This window comes from Geotrypetes seraphini, chromosome 14 (genome assembly GCF_902459505.1).
Source record: "Geotrypetes seraphini chromosome 14, aGeoSer1.1, whole genome shotgun sequence".
Classification (NCBI taxonomy): domain Eukaryota; kingdom Metazoa; phylum Chordata; class Amphibia; order Gymnophiona; family Dermophiidae; genus Geotrypetes; species Geotrypetes seraphini.
This window is the reverse complement of record NC_047097.1, coordinates 30,164,042-30,174,162: the sequence shown is the minus strand read 5'-3', so window position 1 is coordinate 30,174,162 and position 10,121 is coordinate 30,164,042. Positions and strand designations below refer to the sequence as shown.

Here is a 10,121-nt window from a genome sequence, read left to right as displayed (position 1 = left end):
TAGCACCACATGAGTCGGTGCAGATTTTGTAATGCTAATTACATAGAATCAGGCTCTAAGCTAGTCTTCTTTAAAGGCAAATTTGAGCACCTAATTGATGATAAAATACTAGTGTAAGTCAGGGTTCATAGACAACCCCGCGAAAGACAAAGGCGCGCGCCGACAACTGAGCGCAAGACAGAGGCGCGCGCCAAAGAAAATTACAGTTTTTAGGGGCTCCGACGGGGGGTTTTGTTGGGGAGCCCCCCCAGTTTACTTAATAAAGATCACGCCGGCGTTGTGGGGGGTTTGGGGGGTTGTAACCCTCCACATTTTACTGTAAACTTAACTTTTTCCCTAAAAACAGGGAAAAAGTGAAGTTTTCAGTAAAATGTGGGAGGTTACAACGCCCCCACAACGCGGCGCAATCTCTATTAAGTAAAGTGGGGGGGGGGTTTCCCCCCCGTCGGAGCCCTAAAAACAGTAATTTTCTCCGCACTGCGCTCAGTTGTCTGCGCGCGCCTTTGTCCCGGCGCACTTTTGACCTGACACCGTAAGTCAGGCATCTAAATTAAGACTCACTGTATGGCGTGTGTAAGTGGGCAAGACCTAGGTGCATAGTGTGTAAGGGCTAGATTCACTAAGCAAACCAATCGTGGAAGCAATCCGTGCATGCAAATGGCATGCAAAGTAGGCAGGGACACAATTCACTAAACAAAAATCTTTGAACACCGACTGGGCTGGCCGATCAACAAGAAGCGACTTGCGAAGTAGAAAAAACAGTAAAAAAGTTTAAAAACAGCTAGAAAAAAGCTCTGCTGGGCACGAAGGGCCAGCGCATGTGCAGACCATATACAGTCTAGGAAGATGGTCTGTGCATGAAATCACCCATGGATCGGGCACGGAGAGGCAGGTTAATGAATCTAGTCCTATGTGTACTTAACCACCTAACTGCTGTTTCTCCATCATTTTGGTGCGTAAATCTTTCTAGGTGGTTACAACGACACTGCCTCAGGGCCTCGCACTCAGAAAGCTACCTATTTAGTTGATAACGCAGAGAAAGTAACTACTTTTGAGTACGAGGACATGAGGCAGTGGTGTTGAAGCCACGAAACGATCATCAGCCTTATGCAGCACACCTAGTGAGATAGTTTAAAGCAGGGGTGTCAAAGTCCCTCCTCGAGGGCTGCAATCCAGTCGGGTTTTCAGGATTTCCCCAATGAATATGCATTGAAAGCAGTGCATGCATATAGATCTCATGCGTATTCATTGGGGAAATCCTGAAAACCCGACTGGATTGCGGCCCTCGAGGAGGGACTTTGCCACCCTTGGTTTAAAGCATTCATATTTCTAATCCCCGATATACTAGTTCTTTTGGTGAAAGTTTTTTGTGCCTGTGATGTATGGGTAGTAGAGTGTGGGTTTACCTCTCCAGTGATCTGAGGCTTTTTCTTTCATTTTTAACATAAATGTGGTGCCTAGCTTATTTTGTTCATTAATGGAGTGATTTTGTTTGGCTTTTGCAAAGAGTAATTACTATTGTTGGTGAATGACGTTCATTGTAAATGAAGCCCCTTCCAACTGTCTCTCCATTTATATTGATTATAGCAGCTGCCAGTTTTGACTTTGCAATAGTAGAGCGTGCAGTGTTCTCCCCAGAAATTTTTTCCAGCCGGGTGGGGTGGGACGGGGAAATTTGGTGGCGGGGAAAATGAAATGTGTACTATTTTAATTAATTAATTATTATTATTTTCCAATACTCAATATAACTTCCTTTAAGGTTTGACATTTAGGCAGTGTTCCAGTAGCATTTAAGCCCATGAAAAAAAGTAATGCAGATCCTCTTATTCCAAATAACTACTGGCCAGTATCAAACCTTCCATTTCTTTCAAAACTAACGTACTTGAGAATGGCATTCAACCAACTTCAAACTCATGTTGAATCTAATTCTCCTTATACAAAGCTACAATAGCAATTCTGCCAGAGCAAATGCACTGAAGCCTATAGGAATTGAACGGACTTTGGTGCATTTGCCATGGGAGAATTGCTATATAGCTTTGTAAAAGGGGCCCTTACTGAGTGAACTCCATAGTCACCTAGACCAGTGTTTCTCAACTTCTTCAAGCCAAGTACCCCCTAAGTCTAACAAATACCAACCAAGTACTCCAGCCCAAGCTCCACCCCTGACCCCCTCCCCATTATAATAGTACTTGAAATGCAATTTCTTCCATTCATTTTTCATGTACACACAATACAATCTTATTAATTCATAATGGTAACTACAAAATTAAAAACCCCACAAAGCACACTGTATGCAGAGAAAATGTTAATTATCATTTACATTTGTTTTATTTTTCAGAGGTCAAGGCAGATGCCTTTAAAATATGCAATGTCACTATAGAAGAATAGACAGCAGATTATAAATTCTCAAAACTGACACATTTGGATCACTAAATTGAAAATAAAATCATTTTTCCTACCTTTGTTGTCTGGTGATTTAATTAGTTTCTGGGAGGAATTCCTTCTGACTGTGCAAAATCTCTCTCTGTCCCTCCATGAGTCCAACTTTTCTCCAGCTCTTGGGCCGTGCAGGTGGCGATCAAGCGGGGGCTCATCCTGCGACTCACCCGGCCCTGAGCGGGGGTCACCAGATGGTGCTTAGCCAGGGGCCCTCAGTAGAAAACATTGCACAAGTAAAGCTTAATGCGGTATAAACCGGCCTTCTTTTCTTTATAGCTCTAATACTATTGCATTAATTTTTTTTTTTGCATCCAAAAAGGTTTGAAGCTGCTCTGGCTCAACAAATACATATTTTATCTGACATTTTCATGGATAGGATAACAAGAAATTTGCTCCCATTTTTACAGCTTGTTCCCTCATAACTAGAAACAACTTTCTGCAGTCTTGTTATTTTAGTAACATCTGGGAAAATTCTAATTTTTTGTCCCATAAAAAGACTATGGGGAAATCGAAAAAAGGCCTTCATAATTAAATTCAGGTCCTGCTCAAAAACCAGTGAAATAACCAATGTTCCCCGGTATTTGATTTCCTCCTGAGAATTTTCTAATAAGATGCACACAGTTTGTATACAGCAGAGACAGCTGAAGAGCAGATCTTCAGAGCCCTATGCAAGTGTTCCCCTGATAGTCATAACAGCATGAACACAATACAGATAGCTGGAAAGCAGATTTTCAGCAAAGTCTCATGCGACCATCACACATCGAGAAGTTGTAAGATTGTGATACACAAGTATGACAAATGAAATGATACATGTAGAGAATGAATGGAATAGGTAGCTGAAGGCAGTAGAAAGGGTGCTGCAGGGCAGGAATGAGGTGCATTGCTAAAGCTCTGTGTATGAGGGTCTCCGTACCAGGGAAGGAGTGAGATGCATTGGCAGAGGGATCTCTTTGTCTGTGTGAGGGTCTCGGAACAGGAACAGCAGAGCAGAAAGGAGGTGTGTTGGCAGAGCAAGTATACTAGAATAGGAGGAGATGCTTTGGAAGAACTCTCTGTGTGTGAGAGAGGGTCTTGACACTGGAGATGTTGCGGGGCAGGAGCGAGGTCCATTAATAGAGCTCTGTGTTGGGGGCGGGGGAGGCTCCATTCACATCTCACTTGCCCCTAAGCTGATTTTTGACTGCCTTCTCTTCCTGCTCTGATCTTTATTCCTCCCAGCATGATATGAGCTCTCCCTCCTATTAGAGCTTTTTATCTGCTTCCATCAGTTTCTGGAGCTAGTGGACCCTGTGAGACTCTGGAGTCCTGTAAGGTTCAGAGTTATTGTTTATTCTGAACTTATTTGTAATAGAAGTCAAAGGGGTTCACAAATTAAAATTCTAAAACCAAATAAAGGGGGTGAAGACAATGGCGTACCAAGGGGGGGGGGTGCTCCCAGCCTTGGAGTCATGGCCCGGTGACTTCCCTTCTCATGGCCCGACCCCAAGGCTTTTACACCTCCCTTTACCCGATTCCTGCAGAAAGCAACCTGCAGAAAGATCACAGGTACTTTAGCGATCCTTGTAGGTTGCCACAGGCCTCCGGAGTTGTCGTCCCTCTGCCGTGGTTCCACCCCTTCTCTGATATCAGAGGCAGGATTGCGGCAGAGGGACGACAGCTCCGGAGGCTTATGGCAACCAGCAAGGATCGCTAAAGTACCCGTGATCTTTACTGCAGGAATCGGGTAAAGGGAGGCACAGGAGGCCAGAGGGGAACACACAGGCCTTCCCGGGGGGTGGGGAGGGGAACAGTCCTTCAGGGGGGAGGTACAGTCCTTTGGGTGCAGGCGTTCAGGGGGAACAGACCTTTGGGGGGTGCAGGGCTTCAGGGGTGGGGTGCAGGCCTTCAGGGGGGACAGACCTTCAGGGAGGGGAGGGACCGTCCATTGGGGGGGAGGTACAGTCCTTCGGGGGTTGCAGGCCTTCAGGAGTTGGGTGTAGGCCTTTAGGGCAGGTGCAGTCCTTCGAGTGGGGACAGACCTCCAGGGGAGGGGGTCCTGGTGTAGAAGTAAAAGGAAGGGGGGGGTTCAAAGATACGTGCATATGCCGGACTTTGGGGGGAAGAAATAATGGGTCTAAAAACAGGAGTGGGAGAAAAATAATGGATAATGGGATTTAGGGAGGGAAGGAACAGAAAGGGAGAGAAGTTGGACACAAGGGATGGTGTGTGTGTGGGGGGGGGATAAAGATACTGGATAGGAGGATAGTTGGGAAGAGAAAGGGAGAGATGGTGGACCCTGGGGTGGTGGGGAAGGAGGGAGAGATGCTGGATGAAAGAGTAGTTGAGAAAAGGTGAATCTGTGGATGGAGATGAAAAAAAAGGAAAGATGCCAGACCTCCAGGGGAGGGAAGGGAAACGGAAGTGGAGGACAGAGATGGAAGATGGATGGTTAGCACGAAGAAAGAAGGAGACCCTGGCAAGCAAGACAACCAGAGCCTGGGACCAACAAGATTTGAATATTGACCAGACAACAAAAGGTAGAAAAAATAATTGTATTTTCTGTTTTGTGATTACAATATGTCAGATTTGAAAAGTGTATCCTGCCAGAGCTGGTGTTAGCCCGCAAAAATGAGCTAGGATTTAACAGAGAGAGGAAAAGTCCTTTTTGTTTCTTTTTGTTTACACCACAGCGCCAGTGTGGTTAGGAGAAGCCAATGGGGGTGAAAAAGCTATAAAATAAACCCACCAGGATGTTTGAAAAAAAACACTCAATTGGGCTGGAAAATCGAATCGAAAAACCAGTTCAATAGACTGAATCGAAATGAAATTTTTTTTTCCTGAATCGGGCAGCACTAGTTTGCGCTACTGTCTTAGACTTTAGGACCTGGGAATGGGGAGAGATGGCATCCTCAGTACTTTATAATGCAAGTGAAACAAGGATTTGGTCAGACTTTTGAAGGGTCTGCAGAAGAAAAATATTGTATAGGCAGGGACATGAGACAGCAGGAAATGGGAACTTTTCTTCCTTCTGTTTTTGTGAATGGCAAGGCTGTCAGAGAGTTCAGTTAAAATATGTGCTTTATAAGAAAATATAATAATGTGTTTTTATAAAGTTTATAAGCATAGCTGGCCTACCCAGTGAGATGTTCCTAGTGGTGGTGGTGGTGGTGGCGGCGGCAGCAGCGTGTCAATGTGTTGAGAGGAAGAGGTGGTCTGGGAAATTCTGCTGAGCAAACTCCGGGCCCATTTCCACCCCCCAGTTTGTCCACTCCACTCAACTGGTTCACACACTGAGTGGGTCTTTGGGTGTTGTGCCTGGGTAATTGTTTGGGGATCTCTTCCAGTGGTTTGTCAGTATCTCCTTGTGGTCCAAGGAAGGAAACTTTGTTAACCTTAGCATTGACCTTCAGAATATGTTTGTAACAGCGCTGCTTGTGTGGCATTAGGCTATGTAGTGATCAAAAGAAAAAAACAGACCTTTACACATTTTTGCACTATATGGTGGGTGTATGAGGAGATTTACATTTCCTGTACAACTAAGTCCATGTGAAGTTACCTTGTGCTGTATTTGACATCTAGAAAGGTCTCTGGTTGGAAGAAAAGATCTAAGCTTAAAAATGAAGAGGCCAGAAGTTATGGTAAAAGCAGATAGCGTAGCTGATTTTTAGAAAAGTTTTGACAAATTCCTGGAGGAAAAGTTCATAGTCTATTATTAAGAGATGGGGGAAGGGTCTGCTTGCCCTGGTTTGGTAGCATGGAATATTGCTACTCTTTGGGTTTTGACCAGGTACTAGTGACCTGGATTGGCTACCATGAGAATGGGCTACTGGGCATGATGGACCATTGGTCTGAACCAGTTAGGCTATTCTTATGTTATGTTTTCAACTTATTTTAATATTTTTTTTTTCTGGGAACTTATCAGTGTTTTTTATAATGGGAACAAAAATGGAAGAGAATTAATGTGTGTGGAATGGGAGGAAACTAATTTCTTCAGCTAAATAAGTTTACTTTGGTGTTCAGAAGCCAGGCCATTAAAAATGGATATTCTAACAGAGAATAGAATAGAATAGAATAGAGGTTCCCAAACTTTTTTTTAATGTCTCCTTTTTTTTTAACCTGTCTTCCTCTTTCTTTCACCCCTCTTAGTATCCACTTTCCTCACATGTTCTTAAGATAAGCCATGCTATGTTAAGCCAAGTTCCTTGGGCAGTCTGCATCACGAGTAGCTGGCAAATACCAAAGAGTAGATCATATTTTTCACAGTTGATCTGAAACAATGTGATGGCTTTTACTGGTCTTTTCATTCAGCCATCTCTGTTCTGTTCTCCATACTCTGTCTTGTTTGTTCTCCTCTGCTTGGGCTATCGGTCCCAAACCTAACTCTTTAAACTCTTACCCCACTGGTTCAAATTGCCACTTTTCCAATCTTCCTATTCCTCCTCTTTTTCTTATGTACCTTGTGAAAAGTCTTGTCTCCAGCAAGTTTGCCTACATTCATCTTTCTCTCTCATACTTATCAACTCCCAGAGCAATGAACAACTCGACAATGCAGACAACTAGAAAGAAAATGGAGGAAAAACAGTCAAGATTCCACAACTATGATAAAACAACTACAAACAATACAAAACACAGCCTTAAGACTAGTCTCACTGAAGAAATTCGACCACATCACAGAGGCATACCACGACTCACATTGGCTCCCAATACAACTCCCAATACAAGCGAGAATACATTTCAAATTTTCGTGCCTACTATTTAAAGCAATAAACGGAGACAGCCCAGCCTATTGGAACAATCGACTAGTTCAATCCACCTCAACCAGACATAGGAGAACCCACACACCATTCACACACCCTCCAACCAAAAACGTCAAAAGTAAAAACATTGTACGACAACCTCCTAGCCACTCGAGCTATAACACTCATCCCCCAACTCTACAACCTATTGACCTCGACCACAGACTACACAACCTTCAAAAAAAAAATAAAAACCCTTCTATTCAAAAAACACATAAAACTGAACTAACTCAATCAGAAATGTCCCAAGCATCACCTGCACCTACTCCATATGTACTTCTAATGTCATGACAATTCAAACACAATTTATGATATGTTATGTTTGGAATAATGGTTACATATATGAGGTTCAATAAAAGAAAATTTTCACTGCCTGTTTCTAGTCTGACCATTTATTCCGTTTCATGGTTATTACAAAAAATATTTTTTTACATGGGGGGGGGGGTGTCAAAAAATGATGGGCCCTGGGTGCCATATACCCTAGGTACGCCACTGGGTGGGAAACCCCCTCCAATTAACCATAGTTCAGGTTAAAGCCTGCGTAGGAGAAAGCAGATGCAGGTCCCTCTTTAAAGCCATGGCAAAAGACACTTCTAGGCACAGATCAGCTATCGGAAATCCATTTCTGGCCATTGCCCAGAGTTACTGCTGTCAGACAGAGGAGGACTATCACTGTGGAATGACAGCTGTACCAAAAGACCTGAGAGGGAACTTCAAGTCTCCTCTTTTCATATCAAAAAAGCTGAGTTATCGATGTGAGCTATGCAGTCCTTTGCAGGTAAAGTGACGCTTTTATTAAGTGGAATTTATATTTCCTCTATCACACACACAAATCTCAATCTTGGGTCTCGTCTATCTTACTACACTAGCAGTTTTTAACGCAGAGAGCCACGCTAAATGGCCTGCGCTGCTCCCGACACTCATAGGAACTCTATGGCCTCCTTTTACGAAACTGTGATAACAGTTTATAGCACAGGGAGCCGCACTGCTCCTGACACTCATAGAGTTCATATGAGTGTCGGGAGCAGCGCTGGCCATTCAGCACAGCTCACCGCACTACAAACTGCTAGCGCAGTTTAATAGAAGAGAGGGTTAGTGAGTGACAGGCAATACAGAAAACACCCACATCTCCACAGCAAAATACAAAAATCAAGGTGTAGACAAATTGTGGGTGAGAAAGTAAAAATAAAATTAAAATAATAAAATAAGCTGAAACTATTGGAAAAATATCTATATGTGTAATAGGAAATACTGGATAATAATAATGTATCGCCATCTAGTGGAGATAGTGAAAAAGACAATGAATGATGAATTGACAAAAGTACAAAATATTCCAAATAATGCGGGATTTGCGCCATCTAGTGGAAGCAATAAAAAAAAAAAAAAAGCAACGAATGAACTGCAAAGTGAAAACAGATGTAAAGTAATATATAATATTTTTAAAAGTCTCAGTATTCAGACGGAAAAGGTGAAGGGCATCGAGCTCATGACTCTCTGTTCTTGTCGACGTTGCCTCACCTTAAAAACGAATACAATCAAACTTTATGACACAGTTAATGATGCAACCAGTTTGGAATGGAACCAAAAGAGGTCATCGAGAAAAAGGAACCGCGCATACCCGAAGACCTTAAAAAATCCCCAAGGGCTTCCCTTTCAAAACTGCAGTAGGGATATGCATAGAAGAGACTTGGCCCTCTTCTATTAGCGCGGGGAGCAGCGCGGCTCCCCGCGCTAAAAACTGCTATCGCAGTTTCGTAGAAGAGGGGATAAGTCATCATTATCACAACAGAAGATCCAGACAACACAAAGTATGACAAAATATGCAAATAAGTCAAGTGGAGAAGGCATCGAAAAGTACAAACCATAGAATGATGAATGGCCACAAAGTAAAAGATACTATATTTCAAATACAATGGCGCCATCTGGTGGAAACGATAAAAAGGACGGTGAATGTGAATAAGCTGAAAAGTAAAAGATACTCTATTGCTAATACAATGGCGCCATCTGGTGGAAACCATCACAAAGGACAACGAATGGACTGCAAGTGAAAAAAAGATGTATTAAAATAAATAAATGTTTAAAAAAACAGTTGTAATATGTAATGTTTAAATGTTTAAAAAAGGGGGGCGTGTCCGAGCAGCAAAGCAAGATGGACGCCTGAATACTTTTGTCCTCCACATTTATCAATATCATTGAAAGCCACACGTGTTATTTCCAACCAAAAAGTATTGCTTTCTGTATATGTTAAAAGAAGAAAATGTCAGCTTCTAAGCCATGTAAAATGGACACATCTCCAAGCTCAACTTCAACTTTAAAACGGACCAAACCAGATCCTCCGACTCCAGAAAAAATTTCACCTGAAAAAAAGGCTGCACCTGCAGGAGATGCAGTGCTTGATGAGCTTCGAGCCCTCAGAGAACTAATAACCAAACACTTTGAAACCACTAAGGAACTCAAGGAAGACTTATCTGAGATTACTGCCTCTCTGTCAAAATTTCAGCTACGCATGGAAAAACTTGAAACCAGGGCTGATTCCTCTGCTCTGGAATTAGAACAGCAACGGATTTGCACTGACAAACGCATCAAAAAATTGGAGCAAGATCTGGAAGATCTTGCTAACAGGAGCCGTAGAAATAACATTCGCATAATTGGTTTAAGAGAAAATATTGAGGGAACGGACATGACTGCCTTTCTTGCAAAATGGTTGCCTAAAGTACTCCACCTGGATCCTGCCTGTGAGATTGACATAGAACGCTCCCACCGGGTCCCTTCTCATATGAAACAGAATCAACCCTTCCCTCGTCCGATAGTTGCAAAGCTCCTTCGTTTCCCACAAGCACTCCAAATTCTGACAGCTGCAAGATCTCATGCTGGTCTCATCATCGATGGCAGAAAAGTGCTGATTGT

At 42.9% G+C, this 10,121-nt stretch overlaps 1 protein-coding gene across 15 annotated transcripts in view; it reads right to left on the bottom strand.

The window, feature by feature from the left end:
- The window catches only part of WDR93 (WD repeat domain 93), a 384,961-nt gene that overhangs the window by 132,136 nt on the left and 242,704 nt on the right, over positions 1 to 10,121 (bottom strand). For 2 of the 15 annotated variants that reach the window (XM_033921068.1, XM_033921078.1), the window contains exons 3-4: positions 6,875 to 6,974; positions 2,460 to 2,650 (exon numbers count right to left, since the gene is read on the bottom strand). The exons of 11 other annotated variants lie outside the window; for them this stretch is intronic. The gene's annotated coding sequence lies outside the window, so the exon portion shown is untranslated. The remainder of the gene's footprint in view (positions 1 to 2,459; positions 2,651 to 6,874; positions 6,975 to 10,121) is intronic. 2 more of the 15 variants (XM_033921072.1, XM_033921069.1) reach the window with 2 other exon arrangements.